At 45.9% G+C, this 23,892-nt stretch overlaps 1 long non-coding RNA gene across 1 annotated transcript; it reads left to right on the top strand.

The window, feature by feature from the left end:
- The first annotated feature begins 779 nt into the window (after window positions 1–779).
- On the top strand, window positions 780–22,016 carry LOC130579657 (uncharacterized). The gene is made up of 4 exons (XR_008966037.1): window positions 780–836; window positions 1,583–1,689; window positions 2,803–2,943; window positions 21,370–22,016. It is a non-coding gene; the product is annotated as an uncharacterized LOC130579657 (long non-coding RNA).
- Window positions 22,017–23,892: the final 1,876 nt, after the last annotated feature.

Raw genomic sequence — 23,892 nt, 5'->3', positions numbered from 1 at the left:
TGGAGCCAGGTCCTGCCCCTGATGTTCCCAGTTTTGACAGCCAGTCAGTCTGTGTGGTGCTCTGTGGCCTTGGCTGTGACCCTACCTTCCTCTCTGAGGAGAGAACTCCTTTTGGGCAACAAAAAAAAAAAGCACATTGGCAGTGGCACAGTGAGAAATTCTGCCTTTCTGCTGCCCACACTGTGCCTGCCCTGTGARAAAGAATTCTGCCCAGCCCTTTGAAACAGAAAGGGGCATGACACATCTCAGTGTTCATTCAATTGGGATTGAATCCCAATATTCTTTGACTGTGATCAACCCTCAAGTTTGGAGGATGTCTGAGCCTTGAATCTGAGTTCTGGACGTTTTAGAAATACTACTTTCTGATCTGCTTTTCTAGGACCACTCAAAACTCTTCAAATAAAACCAGACTTGTGGGTTTTTCCCACTTCCCTACTGGGCTGCTTTGATTTCTGGGCCCTGAATTTACCAAATAGAGGCCACTTTGCTTCCTCCTACAGAAAAGTATTGCCACCAGGATGATGTGAAACAAGGAAATTTTGCTGAAGCCTTGATCTGAAATGTTTCATTTCAAGGGAGGTTTTTTGCTTACTTTCATGTCTATATATAGCTTTCTCCAGAAGCACTTTTGTAAGACTCTGACTCTGCTATGATTGAAGTTGATTCTGTACTCYTAGTTTTCCCCATTTTTATTGCACAAACTTTCCCTTTCTTTACTCCTACCCAGACTGTGGAGAGAGCCCAGCACAAGGGCCCACAGTTGGTCGTGGTGCTGCATGAGGCTCTCCATGCTGACACCTACCAGGGCCCCTGACCTTCTTTGGACATTGGAACAGGTGGGGTTTTTCAGCTGCTTGTGCAAAACTGGGTTTTTGAAATCCCATCCCCCAGGAACTCTAAGGGATGCTTCTTGTTAATTTTTTCTCTTTAAAGCTCTTTATCAATGTGATAGCTAGAGATGTAGTTCCCTGTTTCAACTGAAAGCATTTGGTATCACGACTGCAAAGTGATGTAAATATTTTAGTTATCAGAAATTGATAGGAATTCAAGATAGGTTGTGTGATGATTACMTTCCATACCTCTGTGGAGCAATGGTAGATATATAATGAATATTACCTTTTAAAATAGATCTTGTTTTATAAAGAAATKACTTTGGTTTGGATGAGTTGGAAACCTCTGGAACAACTTAATAATARAGCTGAAAAGAATTTTTCCCGTTTTCAATATAGTGGCAATATTGAGTCCCCTTAGAAAAGTCCCCAAGAAAAGATTGCTGTTGAAATTAACTTGGTGAGGATCCAGTCTAAGCAAAAACAATGCTGAAATATATTGCGTGGATTCTTACAAGGAAAACACTCTTTCTGAAGCTGTTCTGGAAAGACATTTTACCTGTAACAAGAAAATTAGGTGAGGAACGAAAAAAAATATTACTGTTTTCTGGATGTTGCAAGTTTTGGTGTTTTGTAAAATAAATATATAATTAAATTGATGAAAGCTCTATTTGTATAAGGGTCAGTGATGAATTAACTTGGGATTTCTAGACTTTTAAAAACCAATAYCTTTCACCCTTGTATTTCTCCAGGTCTCCAGAGAAAACAGAATAATGACTGTGTGTGTTCTCCAGGATAATGTCTCTATCAGGAACCCTATATGGAACCCTGTATTCTCCCTCAAAAGCTGCCCTGCACGGTAAATATTAACTCTTCACTTAAACTCTCTTGGCATGTCAACCTTCCAGCTCCACGCTGTTCCACTTTGTGTGCAGAGAGCAAAGGGTGAATCACTGCCTTAATTAAGGTCAGTGTGTGATACCTTTGCTATTCTTCCAGCTATTCTCAGCTGGTGAATAAAGAGTTAAAAATAGGACATAGGCTGTCCTCTTCTGCAGYTTTGCTGCAAGCCCAGAATGTTTATAGAACCTTTCTCAGTGATAGTGTGCTTTGATTAATATTCACATTTCTATCCAGATTTTTCTTTAGAAGGCTGGGTTGAATGTGGACCACAAGATCAATTGAATTGTGTTTGCCAGTACATCATTAGCAAGTCAGGCCATCGGTCATGCTGGAGTTTTTTTCAGCCTAACTCTGAGTTGATTGATCTTCATATTTTTAGTGCCCCTTGAAGGGTTTATTTTTGTGTAAAGCTCATCAGTAGAAATAAATCAAATCCATTTCTGAAACTCCAGCTAGGACACTAGTTGAAAGTCAGGGTCAGGAACTTAGAGGAGAGGGAGGAAAGAGGGAAGTGGGTTCTACATCAGTGCAGCTTTTTCTCCCAATAACTTTTATGAGCTTCATTACAGGCCCCAAGGGGAAGAATTTTCGGCTTGGGCTGCAGAAGGGAGTGTTGAAGTGTTGGGAGAGGCAGGGTGAGAAAGCARCTATGTTGTTCTTAGAAAAGCTTCACTGGCAAACTAGCACAATCATTTTCCAAAAGAAAAAAAAAATCTTCCCCAAGAAAGAGAATTTTGCTGACAAGGTGTTAAGAGATGAAATATCTGCTTTTATTTCATTCTGTTCTCTAAAGGGATTTAGCATTTTGCTGTGTAGCTCTTTCATACCAAACTAACTTTCAAAGTAAATCCAGTTCCTCTGCCAACRCAATTTTTAAAGGTGCAACACAGCTCTATTTTCAGAACTTCATCTTGTTTGAAATAAATTTAATTTGTTGGATTTTTTTTCTGGGCTAAAATGAGAGTGAGTGCTTGGAGTTCTGAAAAAATAGTGGCAATATGGTTGATTCCTGMAGGAGTCAACCATGGACAGACATTTCTAACATCAGGCTGTGTGTGATTTTCTCCAGGCTCAGAAAAAGAACCTCCTTAATGCTGCTTGGAAGYTGATCTCTGCCTTCATCCCTCCATCCCAGAGCCACAGTCAATGGGCAGTGCTGGGATCCACTTTCTCTCCCTTCCAGTGCTCCAGCTGGCAACAGGATTTTAAGGTATGTTGTGGCAGTGATGAAAAAACAGCATTGTAAGATTGCCTGAGTGCTTGGATTCAGCTTGTTGGTGTGGCCTTTCAGTAGGTTTGGAATGGGAACAGAAAATGGTTTTGACTCATATTCTTCCTGGATTGTCTGTCACCAYTCAGAAGCTGTCCTGTGGTTGTGAGTTCCTCTTTCATGGAGTGGGTGATAAGAGTGAAGGAAAAGGATGGTTTTTGTGTTCAACTTGTATCAGTATTGAAGTACTTGTAGCTCTTCYCCCATCAAGGCATGCTAAGTAGGGACACCTCACAAGGCAATGTGAGGGCTAAATTTTATGATCTGAATGCAAAACCTGCATTAGTTTCAACCTGCTTCTGGTAACATGTGTCTAATGCTAAATTACCTCTTTCATGTGGTTTTTGTATTACACGCTAACCTCAGATTGCTTTCATGTGTTCAACTTTCACGAGCTCAAGCATTTTGCAGGAAGAGCAGTGAAATGTGTTTTTGTCACTGTTTAGTTTTTGGGCCAAGCTGGGTTTCCAGTGGGCAATTGGAGCAGTAGTGCCTGCCTGGAGGAGCAGGAGTCAGCAGCCTGTGGGTACAGGCACATGTGAGTGCAYGTGAATGGAAGGGTCTGTGGGACTGTAACAGAGCAGGTCAAAGGCTAGAACAGCCCCRTGACAAGCAGACCAGCATGGACTGGGAAGTAACACTAGAGTCCTTATTTTCTTAAGCATCTGTGTTTCTAGAGGTGTAGATGTGAGGGTATAAATGATAGACCTCTCAATGGTTCATGCTGAGCATTGCTGTGCCACAGTAAGGGGCTCAAATGACAGCTCCAGGGCTGCTGGGCTCACTTCTTGCTGACCTAAGCCTGAATCTGATTTTTAAACCAGAACTAGTTTTAGATGCCTTGGGAAATGTTAAGGATGAGTGGCTTCCACAGCTGGTTATTGAGACGGGGTTAGTACCAGCACGGCAATAGTCACAGGGACTTCGTGCTTGTCATGGTGTTGTGTGGATTTCCTGCCTTTAAAGCCAAATATCCACAGCCCCTAACTCTACCTGGGCCCATGGTGCTCTTGCAGAGACTCCCCATGGAAAGGATTAACAGCAGCCATGGGGTTGTCTGAATGCCCGTGGGGAGGCAGGAGCAGGGAAAGTGCAGGGCGGTGCAGGGGTTCCAGCCCTGCTCGGCTCGGGGAAGGGGCGGAGGCGTGCCAGCGTGCCAGGGATGCTTCTCCCAGACTGCCCCTGGCCAAGGGCTGTCACTGTGATGGATGCYATAGTGTGGGCTGGCAGACAGCATCTTCCTTAGGGGCTGTCTCGTCTCTTTTGCGCAAGAAAATCCCCAAACCTCCCCATTTGCAGCACCTGCTTTGCCCCTCCACGCAAAGTCCTCCCTGGAGGATGAGGTGGGACAGCTMCTTCTGTCTCCTCTGAGTGGGATGATCTCAGCATGAGTCACTTGCAGCAGGATGTGGACCCTGTTTCTTTGGAAACAGCACCCAGCTAGCAGCTGCACAGCTCAGCACACCCCTGACAGAGCTTCTGGAATAGGGCAGGGCACCTTCCAAACCCAAGCATTCAAGGGCAAGGCTTAAGCGTGCTCTAATTTTGTGAATGGCTCTCGGCTGGGAGCAGGATGTGATGACCAGAAAAGGGTGGGGATGCTGTGGGTCCATTTCCTTTGTTCATAGTGTCCAGTTAGTACCCTCAAACTGCTCGCTTCTGAGCCTACAGGGAAAGCCACCGGAGCAGTGAGCTCTCTGTTACAGATATTGGCTGTTACACAGAGAGAGATACTGGTCCATCAATCACTTCRTGGTCTTGGTCTCATAAGGGTTTCTCAGTGGCTGAGAATTGTTCCTGAAATGTTCATTTGAGTCCCAGCCTTTTTGCTATGGGAATCTGCCTTGCTCCTGACGAAGTCTTCTTTCCTGCACTTCATTTTAAATGAAGCTTAGGAGATTATCAAATATCTCCTCGACCAACACCTTCCTTTCCTCACAGAGAGCTCTACCCTCCCCTCGAGTCACTGGAAAACACTACCCCAAAGCCATTTGCTTGGGCTGAGTGACGTGCTGGGCAGTTAATGAACCGGCACAGCTGTGTCCAAGCATCCCAGCAATGATCACAGGCTAAAATAGAAGCCACAAGCGGGAATCATGCAAACCCTTCCTGTGCCAGAGACAAAATCCAGGGAATGCTGGGCTGGATTGCTGGCTTTTCACGCCTYTCACTAAATAAATCCCAGTCTGCAGTCCACCCGTCCGCTCTGTCCGAGTTTGTGGCTCCTTAAAAGCTTTATGGAGGCATTTCCATTGGGGCATCTTCCAGTAACAACAGAAACCCTCATGCAACACCTTTAAGGTAGACACCTGTAATTATGTTGGTTTTTGGGAAGTTTGGTTTGCTACAGACAAATGACCCATCACAGAGTTCAAATGACCAGCTTGCCCAGTTTTTAACCTCACAAAGATTTTGTTACGCTTAATCTGTTCCTGATGGTCCCTGCACCCTGTTCCAAGTAACTTCAATGATACATCTTAAGTTAAAAAGAAAGGGTGGAGTACTTGTCCTTCTTAGTCCAGCAAGGAAACAAATCCAGGCCAATCTAAAGGTTTCAACTAATATTGGATGATACTTGAATTAAGAAGATATTTGGTTTGTTTAAAGATCCAAGTGTGGTGAGTGGAAAAATGTTGTCTAGCTTTTAATCAACATTTTTGCAATGCTGGTTGCAGAACTGGGATTAGTAGTTACTATGCAGCCCATACTCATAATTGTATTCTGAATTTTACAGTGCTATTAAAAAAAAAAAAAGTTATTATCCAAGAAGTTGAGTTGTCATAAAAAACAACCAATCAAATACAATTCAATCCTCTCCAAACAATCCAAAATTAATTTCTAGCCCTTACATTTATGTAGAATATGACCCATGTACAMCCCAAAATACAACAGAAGTACCTCACCAAATCTTATGGTTTCTGAGTCAAGCCCTGTACACTCATATTCCATTCTGCATTTGACTTTTTGTGGTGTTGGCAATTCTGCAGTTATAAGTCAAGGKCTGCCCTGAAGCAGTGATTTGCTCTGCCTTGCCTGAGCTTGCCCCATAAAAGCCTATCGGTAATAAATATTATCCCAAGTGACTGTGGCATAAGTAATGGCATTCCTTGCCCAAAGATCACCCTCTGAAAATCAGTCTCTGATCATGTTTGGAAAGAACTATTGAGAAGAAAGGTGCAATTGACTGTTGCCTCTGCTGTTAATGTCAGATATGGTTTGCCAGGAGCAAGGTAGACCCAGCAGGACCCACACAATCTCTAGTTCCTGATGTCTGCCCTGTTTTTCTGGTGATGCCCACGTCTGAGGCTGTGCTCAAACCACCCTGTTGTCCCTTTTCTGTAAGGAAATACATGGCGCCTTCCTCTCTTTTGGCATGGCAGCCCAGCTGTGCACAGATGTGCACCTTCCCAGCAGCAGCAAGGCCAAGCCCGCATTAAACAAGTACTGATGCCTTGGCCCTGAGCTTGGCCAGCAGACCAATAAGGAGAGATGTGAAAAATGTCAGACCCTGYCCCCTGTCACTCAGATCCCTGCTTTCACCAGCACCATCCCTCAGCATTGTCCTGGAGAGTCCCATGCAGAACTGAGGCCCTCCCTCCTTCACTGCCCATGGGAGGTGAGTGTCACTGGTGATGCTRTGACCAAAGAATGAGTCTCCCTTTTTAGTACTCCTTCCTTCTTCCTTCTTTTGTTTGCAAATGTAAGGGGTAGTGGGCGAGAGGATTTGGAAATACGCTGCTTCATCTGTATTTTTAATTAAGTGATTTGCATTTTAGGCTTTGCTGTAAAATATGATAGATTTCTTCAATAATAATTACACTGGGGGAAAAAAGCTTCATCCGAGTTGTGTAAGTCTTGCTTTATCCAGGCATGTGGTTTTATAAGAGCTTAAATGTGATTATCTAGAAAAGACCACAAGCTTTTGTTTAGTGATAAGAAGGGTCAGAAAAAAATTAAAGGGAACACAAGCCATAAACCCCTCTCTGAAGGCTGTTTTGTTTTGCCACACTAGTGATTCTCCCTGGAATCAGCATGTGGTTCCCTTATCTTGTGGTGGGGAGATAGACAGTCCCTGGGGAAAGCAGCAAACTGCCTGAGTCTTTAAGCCAAGGGATGGAAAACACAGAGTGTGATTCTCAGAGTCCCTGTCCCTAATCCATGCTTAAATGTTCCCATAGTTCTGTGCAGTTTGAATTCCCTTAATTACCTGATGGATTTACAGTATAACATTTCAGATATAATTACCTCTTATTATCGAAAACAAAGGAGACACGTGCCAGTCTGAAAGAGTAAAGGCATAGCCCCGGGAAAGGGATTAGTTCATCTTGTCTTTTCCCTTCACACATGCACATGCAGATATTTCTGCACAAGTCCCTCTATACCTATTGTCAGTGCATTCATTGTTCCTTGGCTTCCAGGGCTGCTTTTTTTTCCAGGCCTCTGAGAAGTGGTTGCAAATTCCTTTGATTGATTAAATTCATGATCATCATCACAGGCTCAAATACCAAAAGAAGTCCAGCTATTTGAACTTTGGTATATGTAGCAAGACTAAAATAAGCTGTTTAACAGTGATTCCCAAGGTTTGGACAACTGGAAACTTATGGGGCATCAGACAAGAGCTCCAGGGGACTCTGTGAAATCAGTGTACCTGGTTGGTAGACTGTAGTCCTTCACATGAATGCTGGCTGTGCAAGGCACTAAATTTCATTTGCTAAATYSTCCCTTTGGAGCCYTTTTTGTRTTTAGAACAGGCAATGTGCCTGCAGGATCTTCCATACCTTGCTTATTCTCTCACTGGAAATATCTTGAGTTACTATTGGGACTTGGCTGCTGAAGGAATTGACTGCAAATGGAAGGTTGGACTCCAGATTTCTGTTTGTATTTAGACATTTTTATGAAAACTATTCCCTTACCACTATCCAGTCARATCATTTGAGTCCACTCCCAAATATAAAAATGATGGTTGATGCCTTTGCTACAGGTGGGCATTGCTAAGATTGGACCACGAGTAGTGAAAATTAGTATTTTTAGAAAGTAAAAGATGCATTTTAAGGTAAGCAGTGCTGGTACAACTGAGAGATACTGAGATGAAGGGAAGTGAGGTGCATTTGTGTRTCTGTGGATGTAGACACATAGTCAGCCTTGGAGAATGACGCTGAAGAATTGTCTCCATTACAGCAGGGTGGTGCCATTTCTTGTATCAGCCTCATTCATCTCTCTGTGCCCCGTGCCAGGAATAAAAGGTTGTGATGATCAGTGGCACACAAACAGCTACCTGATGGCCCTGTTGTGTACACAGCAATGATGTTGCCCTGGAGACCGTGTGGCAGCAAGGGCAGCATTCCTGTTTTCATCCAGATGCTGGAGCAGCTTAGAGAAACCCGTTCCTGAGGCAGGTTAATTGGGGGGTTTCATCAGCACTGGCCCTCCTTKCTGTGTGGCTTCTTGCTCCTCTGCAGAGCTCCCAGAGGGGAACACCACAGTGACCAAAATACCCCAGGAGCAGAGGGGAGCTGGGCTTGGGGCGCTGGTTTTTGCTTGCAGCCACGWGTGGCTGTGCAAGTCACCCAAGAGTGAGGCCAGTAAATCCCCAGAGGAGCTGGACCTCTTCTGCCTGTTTGCAGCCCTCTGCCCTGCTCCCTGAGGTGCTGTTAGAGGGCTGCCTTGGCACAGCATATGGTCCTCCAGCAGGGATTAATCCCACTGAATGTGGACATGGCAACGCCTACCCCTGAGCTGTCTAGACACCCCTTCTAACAAGTGAAAAGCAAGAGGTGTGTCTAGGGGCTGAGTCACTTTAACCTGACAGCCCAAAACAAGCCTGGCTAATCTCCCCTAAAAATATGCCTGTTTTTTTCCAGCAGCTGTGACAGGAGCCCAAAGCTCAGGTTGGATGGAGATCCTGCACTCTAAGGGAAGTTGAATCCCTCTCCCTGTTTTTGTGTTGCCTCTGGCCATGTAAAGCATCAACAGATGAAAAAGCTGATTTGTTTTGTACTTGTCTCTGCATCTTCTAGGTCTTCTGCTGTTTCTGGGGTTGACAAATGAACACCCAGCTATCAAGTCAGTGCCCCATCTTGAATTTTTATATCTCCCTTTTCATCWTATAATGATCTATACACCTGGAGGTATGCCTCAGTGTGGTCAATACAATCAGCTGGGCACAGCGTGAGCAAAGATTGTATTTCCTCTCTCTAGGAAGCCAGACCCTGCTGAGAGCTACCATCAGTCACAAACAAAGTCCCCAAATATCTTGGTGTCTCCTTTTCCCAAGCATGGGRCCATGATATCACCTACTGTGATGGGGGTAAGTTGGGTGCCTTACTGAAGAATAGCCCACTGTACCAGGCTTTGAAAAAAAGTGGGATTTTTAAGTGACCTTTAAGTGTGGAGCTGGGGGCCTGCTAGGTGTTCTCCAGTTCTGGGCTGCTCCCAGATCCTGGTGGCAGGCCTGGCATCCAGCAGGAGCTYTAGCAGCCAGTCCATCAGAGCAGCAGTGTATAAATGAGGGGATGGATGCAAGGAATCATCACGGGTGAGGAGCTGGCTTTTAGTGTATTTGCACATCTGAAACCTGTCCCCTGTCTGAGATGTTAAGCCATTTTCTGAGCTTCTCATCGTGTTGTGCTCTTTCTTTCCATCTTGTTTGTATAAAGCACAAGCCTTTRGGGTGGAACTTTTCTGCCTTTGACACTCCCAACCCATTCTTGTAAGTTTATATTTGTTGTTGTTGAGAAACCAGTAATAAATAATGTTTTGGTCAAGAATCTTAAAATGGGTAGGTGAACCTCAAAGTGTCTCTGAGTTGTCTGTACCACAAGAGCYGTTGACCCTGATTTAGGATTAGGTGAAGCACTGACATCCTTGAGAGTCATTTTAGAGTGAGACCAAAAAAACAATACTTTGTGCTGTATTGTACTTAGGGGGATGTAGCATTCCCTAGCAGAAATCCTGCACACCTAGATGTAGGCAAATAATTAAAGACCTGAACAGACTAAAAGAAAATACCTTTTCCCTCCAAATAATGTGTATAGGAAAGGAGATTTTTGCCTTGTGCCTCCTGCTTCAGGTTAGAGTTGAACAAGCAACTTCCTTCTAATGATGAAGTGTTTCTGTAAGTGGCAGAAGAAAAATATTGCAGAGAAAAAAACCTAGCCCTTGAATTCCAAAAATATTTTCTCCTTTCAAAGTAAGATTTATATGCAAGAAGACAATCTYTCTTACAGAGCTTTTCCTGTCACTTGGAGTCCACTCACTGGAAACAAGCATAGAGTTTAAAAATATATTGGAAGAGCAGCTTGGACACAGAGAAAGGAATGACCCTGMGTCTTAAAAAACAGAGAAGCTTTTCAGTAGCTTGGGGCTTGGAACAAGAAGCTAAAAGTTATGTAACACCAGTAAATTTGGGGCACTCTTGTTACCTAAAAAATAGCCWTTCTTGGCTTCTCACATTAGTATCTCTGCTTAGGGATTAYGTTAACTGTTTTGTGGGGAGGCTGGATGGAAATCTGCAGCTGTGGTGGTGAGTTTTCTTGAATGTGTACAGGGTCGGGATGAGTGAGTGGTTGGGTTATTTGGTGTTCCTGAGCCCTCTTTGTCTGGGATCCAGACAAGCCTTCCTGTTGAGAAACACTGCCCTGCTTCTCCAGGACATGACAAACAACAGAACAGATCCAGCTTTAGCAGGACAGTGGAAGCAGTAAACCCTTTCCTGTCMATGCTACAAGCATCAAGTGGCTTCTGGAGTTATCAAAGCAGAGGTAACACAGCTCTTCCCTTGCTCTCTCTCTCGTTCCTTGTTGTATTAAGATAGTTTTGGTTCTTGCAAAATTGGAAGAGATGTTGTGTGGGCTTTTTGCAAGGAAAAGGTTTGATTTTGCTCTCATACTGTAGCTCCTGAGGGTGAACAATGCCCTGGTCAGAGCTGAGAATGCCCATGTGCACCTCTGAGGTAGAAACAATGGGCACCAGTAGCTGTACTCAAGGACACAACTTCATCTTCAGCCTGAGTKKAAAGTATGTGGGAATGCTTWATAGMTTTTCCTAAAACAAGACAAAACCYGAAAATCCCACAGTACCACCCTTTGTTCCTCGCTTTGCACAGGGGCAAAACCRGATGGATACTGCCTTCAGTGGCTTTTTGTTTCATTCCTTCTTTTGATTTTATTCTTTATGATATTCAGCCAGTATAATCTTTTTGTCTCCTGTCCCTTACACACYCTTGTCACAATTTTAGGGGGTCCACAGTCTGTCTGGATGAGAGCATGTGTGAACRTGGAGCCCATTTGCTCTGCTGATGACTAGATGGGCTATTACAGGTACATTTAATAATTGTATCACATGCCTARTTTTCTCTGTGTGAGAAGCACAGAGGTACCTATCAACAGATATAAATGCCTACTAAAATGCTGTGATGTGGTAGAAGAGCTCTTAGCAGGAGATGTGTGGGAAGCAATCTTTGTTATGGCTGTACCAACCTTAACTAGCCCAACTGTGATGATCCCAAGCTGAGGAAACCTTTGTACCACATAGTATTTTCCAGTTAATTATATATATTTGTGCATCTGGGTGTGTTTGTGTGGACAAGTGAGATCATCCATTCCTGTGAGAGTTTTTTTTATCCTATCCAGAACATTTTTCCTCTCACTAGCTCCTTTCCAGGAGCTCAACAACARCAATAGGGCCAAGAGCCTTCCCTCTCATCTGGTGTCTGCAGTCCAGTGTCTGCACTGGGATGTGGGTTCTCCAAGTCAGCTCCCAGTACTGGTCCAGCTTGAGTCTGCTGCATTTCCAAGCTCAGATAACATGGGATGTTTTCAGGCCAACCTGGCTACTGGCCAGGTTCTTGCCAGAAATGGGAAATGAGAACCAGGAAAACAAATACATTTTTTTTTCGGTTTGTATGTGTCTGAATATGAGAAAAAAAATGACAGAGAAAACCTCTAGATTTTGGGCCACCTGGCATCCCTTAGTGATGTGCAATCAAGGGTCTAGCTCACCTTTATTCAAACAGATTTGCTCTTTAGTTGTATTTGAAAAACTCTATTTTAGTGCTTGCTTAGACGTCTAGGAGTGAGTTTTGGTTGACTTTTATAAGGTGGGTTGGTTTGTGTGGGGTTTTTTCCTTTTGAAAGTGGCACTATTATTTTCTCCTTCCCGTATTTTCTTGGATCAGAAGGTTCACTGAGATGCCAAACTACGGCTGGCTACGGCTTCAGCACATCTTGTAACAATGCAGGCTGTGACATGCCAGAGTGATGGAGCGTGGCATGTACAGTCCAGGAAAGATGTGACAGATTAGCACTGCTGATAATGTTCACCACTCCGGATCTTCTACTAAAATCCCCTTCTTCCAGGTACTTTAACTCTTGAGACACTGATATAACGAGAACCATTAGAATACAGATGCCTACAGGCAATCACCATCAGAACTATATTTCTTAATTGTAGAGATGGGCAACAGTAGAAATGTGAGTTTTTATTCACATTCCTGTTTTTATCAGAGGAGATATAAGCAGTTTTCGAAATATGGATAGGAAATACTCTTACAGCTCTCCCTTTTTTAAAATAACTAGTGGGAGGAAAGAAAGGAAGGAAGGAAGGAGAGAAAGAAACAGAAGTCCTGCAGCAATTATTTCTGTGTTGCAAATAAAAATCTCCAGGCTCCAGGATACCCTGGACTAGGGTTAGAAAGACAGTGATTCTCCATCTAGCATTGGACAGGCTCAGGCCAAGCTCTGGATGAATCCTTGTTTTGGGATAGAAGCCCTGTTGTTCTGGTTTTGAATAATTTATCAGGWACACACTCCACAAATAAGTTTCACAAATCATAAGTGAGACTTGATGAATTTTGCTTGGCACAATCCAAAGATGGAAAAGAAAGGACAGATTACCAGAAGCAGTCTAAATTCAGAAAACCCTGTTTTTCTGGAAAAGAAATGAGAGAAGGAAACACTTGTTAGTTTGTMATTTTTCCCTACCTTGTCAGTAGAGACACTGGTACAAGGAAACTAGAGCCCTGTTTGTCATTTGCAAGTATTTACTAATGAACATATTTGTTCTTATGAAACAGAATCTCTACATTAATTCCCAGCCATTTCTGCTTACTTTCTTAATTATCTAATTGTGTCCATTTCTATGGCATTGGCTGCTGCACATAGTCCATCCACCCTTGCCTCTGGTGGAGAGCGAAGTTACTAAAAGATAAGATCAGTTATGGCATGGATTTACTGCACCTTATCTGTTGTGCTGCACCCAGCCACACACATGCCCTCAGCCAGCAGCCTTCAAAAGGAAACCTGTGCCACATTCAGCAAGGACTAAGCCACGTCCTCTGGTCCCAGAACAAGAGCTGGAAAAAGGGAAGTTGCCTTATTGTAAGTGGTGTGCTCTGAAATTACACCCTCACTCACCTTGCGGTAACTTGCTTGTGTAGTCATGGCCTTRAGGCTTTTCTTTAGTATCCATGGCCACAACATCTAAGCACTTTTATGGTACAGCACACACTAAACATTAATTTCAAATTATTGGGAGTATTTTCATGACTCAACAACTTTCTAATGACTGTGTACCTTGTTAAAGTCTTGCAGCTCTTTAATAACAAAGTTTTCCCTGTTCCCTTGGCATTCAAGCACTCTGTATAACTGAAAAGAAATGCGTAGCTGCAGTGGTTTTTTAGGACACCTGATTAAAAGTGAGTCCAAAGCAGCAAAGGACTCTTTGAACATCTCCAGAGTGGACACTCCCAGAGCTGTCTGTATACAGTTTGAATTAATTATACCCTTAATGGAAATCGTACAAAATGTCCCTCAGGCTCTATTTGACTGCCTTGCTGCCCTTTTGTGATAATCCCTTGCTATCCACTGGGCTTTCTGTGGTCCTAAACTTAACATACAAAGCTATTTTTATCTAGGGGCTAGGGTGTGAATAAATGCAGGGAATGTCTCTCAACATGACTTTGTGCTTGTGAGCCTTTCTCCAGCTTGATTAGAAACTCTCAAACTTTCTTGCAAGCTGCCTTTGAGCATCCTCCTGTGACATAGCTGCAGTCAGAAGGATTTCTTCTCCCATGGGTCATGCGAATCAGCAAGCAGCCAGGAGCAAAAGGGAAGCTTGGAGGCAGACTGGAGGATTAGGAGATGGATCCTCTGGTCTCTGTTCTTCAGTGCACCACAYAAAGTGACCTTGGAGAAGTCTCCTTGCCACCCTTGGGTAAGGCAGGTGTGACAGCCATACTGTCTGCCTTTGCTGGGCTCAGCTCAACCCCTTTAGCTGGGGTTTCAACAGCGCCTTAGGGAGATGGTTCCCAGCCCTCTGTTAATTTTAAATGGGGACATGTGTCTCTAGGGTTCTTGAAAAACCCAGCCATAATGTTTTATGGAAAGGGTATTAAGGGCCAGAAGAAGAGAAGGATTCTGTTCACATCATTTGTTGTGGTGAGTCCTTAGGATGGAGGAAATTCAGTGAAGCATTGCAAAGATCCTCTGCAACAAACCCCACAACTCCCTGTCTCTAATGACCATCAGCAGAGGGGAGCACACTGCACAACTGCTTTGTACCCAAATGCCAGGTCAGTCAGGCAGCAGCAGCCAGGTTACCTGCTTTGCAGGAGCCTCACTGAGCTCCTCCTGGGCTGCTTCTGGGAATTTGAAAGGTGTGCAACTCCAGTTGTTTCATCATTTAAACACTGGTTGAGAAATAACTTCTGATAGACTTATTWAAAAAAAAATAACAAGCAACCCAAAAGAACATAAACAAAACAACCAAAACAAAAACCAAGCATCAAAGCCAATAAACCAATGTAACCAGCTTGGGACCCAGCCACAGCAGAGCTGCTGTTTGGGGTGAGTCAGATATGTGTCCTTGGGCACTGCCAGCTGTGCTCCAGCTGTGCTGGGGACCACACTGGCAGATTTGCTGGCTCAGGTCTCAAAATCACCTTGTACCTGCCAGGTTCAAGGCTTGCACAGGGGTCCTGCAGAGACTCACCACAGGCTAGACTGGGATAAAGCCTGGCTTAGAGCCAACATCAGCTTGTTTGTAAGAGGAACAGAATACCTACACACAGCAGCAGCAGCCCTACCACTGCATGGGATCCTACATGCGTTCAATGAGCTCTGCTGTGATAAAGAAATGGTGCTCTCAGATGTTCTGGGCCCATGAGAGCTGAGGCCGGTCAGTTTGGGTCACAGGTAACATGACCAGCATTCTGTCGGGCCATCATCCTTCTTACTTCAATGTAAACACTTCCCACCTGTCCCAAATATGTGTGCCATTCTCCAAGACTCTCCAGCATTGCTTGCATTTGCAGAACTTTATTCGCAGCTCCCGCTCCCTGGGCCGCATCTGTTCCCACCACAGCTGTGGCCACCCTGTTCTGGCTGCTGACACCCTGCCCCCCCTTCCCCTCCAAACCACCTCCCCTTCCAAGATCAAAATACTCTGTTTTTATTTATTTACCCTGCAGCTGTCAGTGTTGTGTCTGGGTCACTGCACTGCAACGTGGACGGACACAGGACACACGATATGTGGAAAATCCTTAAAACTGCACTCCTGGTAGTAACCAACATACATACATCAACAAATATATCCCTTGGCCCCTTGCACATTTGAAAACAACAGGTCCAGGTGATGGAACAAATGACGTTGGAGGCTGGTACGAGATCCTGGCACAAACCAGAGCTGTGTTTGCCTGTGGTCAGGGAGAAAAGGCAGGGCTGGAGACAGCAGCTATCCCAGGGCTGCCCACCCCGATGGTTTTTGGCACTGCACAGAAATACTCAAGGCAGAGATGTGGCTCTGAGATACCAGAGCTTTGTTGTCTCTCTGCCCCACAAGTGCTTTTTGGAATGAAGGGAAACACTGTCTCAAATGTCTCAAGGTGGAAGATGCTGTTGAGGAACAGGAAGAGTCTGGGATGGAGGATGGTGGCAAAGAAAGGCAGAGCCTGGAATGAGTTTGATTCTCTTCTGTTTGCTGATTTCAAGCTCAGTATCCAGACACTGGCTTTGGAGGAGAAGCCTCAGCCCTGTGCAGCCACAGCACCTTATAAAGACAGGCTGGTACATGGGCTCGCCAGTGAACTCTTGTTCCTACATCAGTGCTTAGGAAGATAAATCAACATTCCACCAAACTCCAGCTAGTGGGGTACCAAACACCCTGTGGCTCTGCATGCAGAATATTAATTAATTGCTTTGGGAAGCTGTTGTGTTCTCATGGGTACTGGGAATCAGGGATGGATCAGCTGGCTCAGGGCTATTGCATGCCAACAGCCATCAATTTTTTTAGTATACTAAATCCCATTTTATAGGCAATCGCTTTGTATCCTCTACCCAACCAAAACACAAATGCCTTCTAAAAAGCAGCTGTAATCTGCCCACTGCTTAAAGACACTCAGCCAAGTCACAGCCACACCATTACCCAGGGCTGTGGTTTCCTGAGCACGAGGAGCTGAGTGCAGCCGAAGGCAGCGTTCCCTGCACACCCAGGTGTTCATTCCCGCTGGCAGCTGCGATTCAGGCTGAGGTGGGACACACACCACAGCACTTGTGGCTGGAAGCCAGGTCTTCTTCAGCTGCCAGCCAGTGCCCCAGGCAGTGCTCAGGGCCATGGGCGCTGCTCTTTCCTCTGTACCTCTTCAGGGTGCAGGAAGAAAGGGACACATTCTCCCCATGTAGCTCCAGGACAATGTTAAAAATGACTGCCATGGAAAAAAAATTGTATTTTTGCCCTCTTTCTCCTTCCCTAAGAATAGCTAGCTTTTAGGCCTGTTTAAAATCAAAACAAGTAATACCCAGTTGAGGAAGAAACTTAGCTGTGTTGTGGCCAAGTCAACTTCCGGATGCCCTTGGTCAACTTCCAGTTTGCTGAGCATCACCTGCCTTTTCACTGGTACCTTCCCAGGTGCTGGAAGGCAACAAGCAGGCACCTCAACAAGAACCTTGCAGGAACCTCTTTTTGACTGCCAGGACATGGTTTTGGCATCCAGGCTTTTGGGAAAGGGGCTGGAGATGAGCAGGTAGGCTCTGGCAAATGTCTCCAGGTAGGTGTCACAGGATGTCTGGAATCTGGCATTTGATATGGGAGGAGGATTGGGAACCTGAGTTAAGGAGACTGTTCAGTGGGGACATGCCAGCTCCAGGCACCAAACTCACACTGTGACCATCACACTGCTCTCTCTTCAGCCAGGGGATGATGTGCACACCGTGAGGGTTGCAGAAGGCACTGGCGGAACAGAATCTGTGTCACACCCTTACTGCCATGCACCCCTCCATCTCTGCAGCTAATGCAGCTCAGTTTGAGAGAATCTGCATTCTCAGATTGGGAATCACAGCCTGAGCCATGTCCTCCCTCCTTCTCAGCCTTTGTCCTCCCAACCTTCAGTATGTGCTTCCTTCTTGCATTGTGGGGCAGTGAGGAGAAGAGACCCAGAGATGATGAGAGGTGGGAGAGAAAAGACTTTTTCTGACAGCTTAACTCCTTTTCCGTCTGGTGTTGGTTCCTTTCTTGAAAGCATCCTTTGAGAACACATAACCCCTTCCAAAAGGTGCAAGAGGCTGAGACCTACACTGATATTTATCTGTATTGTTCTATAGTGTGTGTAAGTGATGAAAACAGCTACTGACAGCCTAGAAGGTTGGGTAGAAATAGATTGCCTGGAACTACAGGTTCACATCCCAGCAGTAAAATTTCCAGTTCTTGAGATGCAGCTAAACGCATAGCAGGAGCTTTCTGGGTGTTCAGAGATTGACATTAATTTTAAGCAATGCAAAAGTATCTCTTCCGGGACACAATCTTACTGCCCCCAGTGCAGCACACGCAGTTCTTGCTGTCTTCCATCCCAGCCATGGCCGTGTGTCTGATTCTGGCCATGTGCACAGCAGTTTGTGGAGCATGCCAAGACTCTCCAGCACTCAAGGCATTACAGAAATGTAAGACAGGATCTGAGCTATGACAAGCAGAGTGCACGGCATCATATTCCACTGTGCAGCGGGGGATATAGGGATGCAAAATATGTTCTTGAGCTGAATAAGCTATTTTGACAAAATAAGGACTGAGGTGTACTTTTGTGTCCAAATTTAAACCAAAATTGGATCATAATGTTTCTCACATTGGTCTGTCACAGTCAGCTTATGAAATTACCCCACCTCCATAGCCACCAGTTATTTTCTAGTGTAGGAGTTTAATTTATCATTATAATCACTGTAAAACACCCAAAAATTAGGGCAAAGCAAACAGGAAATCTTGTAGCACGGTAAATAATTTCAGTACTCAGGGCATTGTACAACCTCCGACCTCAGCGATTGCTTTTCATTTCTCTTTTGACCTCATGGGACTTTTTGTTAATTGGACTTGCTCTGTGAGAAAGCATTTCAGATGCGAACATTTTTTGAGGTCTTCTTGCTGCTTCATGATTTGTGGTTAGCTTGGTGCTGGAGAAACCCAGCAAAAATCTCTCTGGTTAGCTCGGTGTAATCTAATCTAGCCCAGCTGCAGCCCCTGAGCAAGGAATTGCAACACCTAAAGATTTTCCAGGCCAAGCAGCACCTCATCACATTCAGTCACCACTTCCACCTGGAGCAAAGGGAAGGGGGCAGTCCCAGAAAGAGAGGGATGATGTGTTTGGGTTTAGAGTGCAGCCATGGGGGAGAGACCCCAAATGCAAAGCRGGGACAGCCACTCTCTCTGCTCTTAAGCAGGAGTTGCAGTAGCATTAAACAGAGAGCCTGAACCCTCCATCCCTTGCTGGTTACAGTCTGTGGAGCCTCGTGCCTGCAGGGGCTGCTCAGCAGAATCTGCAATCTCTGTTTCTCCCTGCCGAGGGAAGGGCTGGAATGCAGTGCTGGCCATGTGGAAGGGCTTGTGGAGGGTGATGGCTTTCCTGAGCTCTGTAGGGTGTGTGCAGCTCCTGAAAACCACGCAGCCCCTCAGCTTGCAGAGGTCCCATCAGACTCACCCGCAGAGGTGGCACTGGCTGTGCAGAGGGGACAGCTGGCTGCATGTGTAGCAGTAACCCAAGAGCTCACAGCACTTCTCAGGCAGAATTTGCTGAGCTCTGTTATGTGGCTGCATGGCTCTAGACAGCTCAAAGCTGCTTTGGCCACCCGTGCATCAGCTGTGCTCAGTGCCTGGAGTTGCTTGGGGATGTTTGATTGTCAAAACACTTTGGTGTCAAGGGCCTCTCCACACCCTCTGTGATGAGATCCCTGGCTAATAGACTGAGTGGGACTGTTTGGGAGCCCATTCCAGTTCTATTTAGACCTGCACAGAGAGAGGGTAAGAGACCACAGTGTCAAAATGACACCTTGATGTGACACTAGGTGATGTGACACCACCTGCTGGGGTAGGTGAGGTGCTGGGCATGCAAACTGTGAAGTAAAGGACAAGTATCTGAGCTCCTTCATCTGCTGTGGCAAAGGACTGAACTGAAGGAGCAGAGCCCAGACCTTCCTATCTCACCAGAGCCCAGTGCTCTTGAAGATGATCAGAAAGGCTGTTTCTTGTTTTGGGGAATTTATTCCCCTCTGTATTAGTTCTTTAGGATCTTTGGTTTGGGCTTGCCCAGAAGCTTGGCCATGGGTTTTAGCCCCTGGTGCTAGCCCATGGCTCAGTGAGCCAAGCTCAGCTGCTGCTGTGTTGGGGCTGGGAGCTGTTTAGCTCCTCATGTGCACCCCAGAGGAGGAACTTGCGGTGGAGCAAAATCTGCTTCCGCACCCAATTCCTGGGATAGGATGGGCTGCGCTGTGCTCAGGGTGCAGCCCACCCGAGCAACAAGTGGCAAAAGCTGGCATGTCTCGGGCCCTGTGCCCTGTCCTCTCCAGTGTCTGGTGCTGTGAGGGGGCACAGGCAGCAGCTGCTGACATTCCAGAGTGCCCAGCTCCATAACTAACCTGGCAATCTCCCTGCCAGTCCCCACTCCTGCTCGTTGGGTTATCACAGCCATCAGCAGCCCCAACGACTGGCAGCAGCAGCCAGGGTGACTCACCTGGCCTGGCCCTCTTTGCACTAAATCTTCCTATCAAGATGATAATCTGCCGGTAATTTTTGCTCCAGCTGAGAGCTGTAGACCTGCTCTCACGCATCCTGCTCTCCCTGTAGGCAGAAAGCTTCCCCCCAAATTACCCCACCCTCGCTCAGTGTACCCACAGCCTCTGGCCACTCTCCAGCACATTGTCTGGTTTGGAAACCAAAACCCTCTGCCCCAGTACCTAATTTCAGGAATTAGGCTCTGGAGGCCAGTGAAGTGCTGTGGAGAGATTCAGGCCAAGTGCATTTTTGTGGAGGTTGCAGTGCTGAGGCCGTTCATCATTCAGTCATGGAGGCGATGCCCACGCTGCCCTGCTGGGCACAGTTAATGCAGAGCAGCTTGCCCCTGAAAACTCCCTCCTGGCCCATCGTGCCCAGGCAAGGACATGGAACATCATGGCACAAGGGGGAGAAGCCATGAGACCTGCAGCAGCCACAGAGCACAGAGCTCAAGCCGTGAAGGGTGGATGAGCATTTCTGCACTAGTTACAAGCACAGATCGTGACTGTGTGTCCTGCTGTCTTTGCTGTTCCTCCTGTCACCCATTAACCTCCCTTTTCTCTCTCCCCTCTGTCTCCTTTGTGATATATGATAAAGAGGATGCTTACTGCAGGGCTGGGCTGAGAACTGCCAGCTCATTTCATGCAGGGCTGAACAACTGCCTCTCCATCCTGCCTGGGCACAGCAGAGGTACTGAGAGAAACTTTCTGAAATCTGTCACTGATTTCCCTGGTCTGACTTTGGGGTTTGAGGTCTTTGTGATAAAAAGAGCCAGGCATACACATCTAGTTCCTACTGCGCAATCACTAGCACTGAAGAAAAAAAGAATAAGAAATTAAGTGGGTTTTTTGCTTCTCCATGTTGAACACCTGATTTACCAGTGTGGAGGGCGGACCCTTTATGTCCTTGGAAAGGGAATCTGAGTCATCTCCTCTGCTGCAAAGTGAACAGAGCTCAAGTTGTGCCACCAGCCCACACTTCCAGGGATGGTGTGAGCCCCTCTTTCTGCTGGAGGTAGGCAGAGATATCTCTGTGCCCAGAGGAGAGGCATTCCTGATCCACAGGGATATCAAAGCTACCAGCAAAGCTGAAAGGTTTGACTGATGTTGTAAGAGCATCTTGGGGCTGGTTAGAAGCTCCTCGGTGTATTCAAGCTGGGATTGTGAGGCCCCTTAATGATGTCTCTGTGTCACAGCTACAGTAACACAGCAAAGCAAATATCCCTCTCATTTGTGAATCCACAGACCAGGAGGAAAGAGAAAGATGATGTGAATGAAGTCTTCTTGCATGTACCCTTCCTGCGGGCCCCTTCGATCTAATTTACATTATTCTTTATTTCAGGGTGACCAGTGTCCAACCTTGCCATGGAGGTCAATGGAAGTTTATTTGTCAACTTCATGCACAGGATTTCAACGTGTCTATGATTAGTGATGAAATGAAATTCACAGCTTGGAGTCATTTATCCAGCATATCCAATCAAACACAAACATCCTTTGTGCTTGGAAATGAATGGGGGCTGGAGGCAGCTAGCCTTTGTGACAGATTAATGAGCTGAGAACGAGCTGCCACCTCCCACCCCCATCATCAAGCGACTTTGCAGTCGGAGGAGAGGGACGCTGAGCTAGAGGTGAAGGATATACTCTCTGATAAGTGTTGCAGTGGGAGGTGAGAAATCAGAGCTCCCAGCGGAGGAGGAGGAGGGAAAAAAAAGGCAAGCGCTGTCCTTTGTTAAGCAGGGTACAGTGCAGCCAGAGCAGCTGCCTGACAGCTCATGGCATGAGGGTCAGGGCAGGAGCAGCCTGTGCTCACAGCACCTGTTATTGAATGCTACCCGCAGGTACCAGGGCAGCACGGAGCATCACTTTCTGACTTTTTCCAGTCATGTGGGAAGGTAAGGGGGCTGTGAGATGAAAGGAGATGATGAAACAGCTGATGAGGTCTGCCCTCGGTGAGATGCAGTAATACCAATGCAGGAGGGCTCATATCCCAGAGGCTTTTTGGGCTTAAAGATGAAAATAAAGTCTGAATTTGAGTTTCGGTGTCACCATTCAGTGATTTTTTTTTATTGGGAAATTCATGTTACTTACCCTTTCTTTCCTCTCCCCCTCATTATGCCAGTTCCAGAAGCGTGACAGAGGGTCCAGGCTGTGACAGTGACACACAGAGTGGCTGCACCATCAGCTGAACTGAGCCRTGGGGTCAGGGTGGGAGGGGATGAGCCTGTGGTTCAGCCAGGGCCAGTCAGTCACCTGCACTTCTCTGCCCCCATCTCAGTGTTCATTAACAGCCAAGTTAAATTCTAGCTCCCCGATTAGCAAAGAAAAGGCTGAAAGGGTGAAGGGTGTGTTGTGTGTAAAAGTGAAGAAGCCAGAAAGCAAAGCCAATCTTTAACTGATCATTTTGTGTATACCTTATTTATGATTGTGGGGATTTTTTAATAACTGGGACAATCCACACTTCAGAGAGACCTTGTAATATGAGGCTTTTATAAATGATGAGCTGGCACTGTAGGTTTTATAACCAAAGAAGATGACATTTCAGGGCAGAGCCCCTGGGTTGAGCTGGGTGCTTAGTGAGTGAAGGATTTTTGAATTTGGTGCCACTCGTGTGCCATGGGATAAAATACAAGAACACTGAACTGGTGAGCAGCTGACAGGAGAAGCTGCTACCAAAAGCAGAGCCAGGGCAGCCTGCTAGGTCTGCCCCCTGACAGCACTGCATTTTGGGCTCTCTTCTAAAACCTTTATCAGCATGTGCTGGGGGTCCACAACTGCATAAGGCAGGGGAGAAAGCTGTGCTGATCAGATGGCTCAGATGGAAAAAGGTGGTGCGAAGTTTCCCTCCCAAAGGCAGCAGGCAAATTAAACTGATTTCGTAATTTAAAGCAGCTTCTGGGCTGCTCTGAGTATACATATTCATGGTGCTACATCTGWAACTCCAAACCCACACAGTCTGAGTGATAAGAGGAGCTCCTGCCTCTTGCTGTGCTGCCTGCCAGATGTTGTGTCCTTTCACAGCAGCCCTGGGGTGCTGCTCATGAGAGGTGGCTCCACCCTGACTCCTGTAAGGTCTCTTCACATCCAGAGAGGGAGAAAGAGGCTCCCAAGGGACAGAACTTGGGGCCATCCTGTGCAGGGACAGGAACTGGACTTTCATGATCTTCCTGAGTCCACATCAGGATATTCAATGATTCTGTGAAGCTGCAGTACAAGCTGCTGAATGGATTTTGTGGGAGCCAGGCATCTCTCCTGCTCCCTTGAACCAGTTTCTGGAAGCACAGCCCTGTGAGATGAAAAGAGCCTCATCACTGGAACCCAACCCTTGCACATAGGCATGGGAGCAGTGCTGGCTCTCTTAAAACACTGCTCCATCAGCTCTTCCGCAAGGAAATGTGAGAGATTTMTTTTTAAGCCACATCTAATTGAAAAAAAAAATACAAAAAGGAAGTGGTTACTGTATATTTCACTGTGCACTAATGAACTGTGAAGGATGTAGTCAAAATTTTTCAGATTTTCAAAAGCAGTCCTGCAAAAAGCAGAGGAATTTCACAGAAATCTCTTTGATTTCTAGATTGTTTCCAATATCCTAAACCAGAATCTCCTTGAGCTGAGGATCTTCTCACCATGCCTGTACCCCACACTGCCTTCTAACCGCTGACAGTGGGCAAAAATATTCACATTTCAGTCCAGTGCCTTTATATGCATCTCACACTGGAGGGTTTTTTCCATTCCCCTGGGGTTGGGCAGGCCATGATTATCACTCTTAATAGAGTTAATTAAGAGCCTCGAGGCCCTGACGTTTTGTTTTCTTTGGGACCAGACCTATGGCTTGGGCCTCTGAGCTACCTGCTCTGCCCCATCCCTT

The sequence above is a fragment of the Malurus melanocephalus genome, unplaced genomic scaffold (assembly GCF_030028575.1).
Source record: "Malurus melanocephalus ecotype Western Australia unplaced genomic scaffold, MMel_1.1 scaffold_284, whole genome shotgun sequence".
NCBI classification, from domain to species: domain Eukaryota; kingdom Metazoa; phylum Chordata; class Aves; order Passeriformes; family Maluridae; genus Malurus; species Malurus melanocephalus.
The sequence above is the reverse complement of the archived record's forward strand: the minus strand, read 5'-3'. Positions and strand labels throughout refer to the sequence as shown.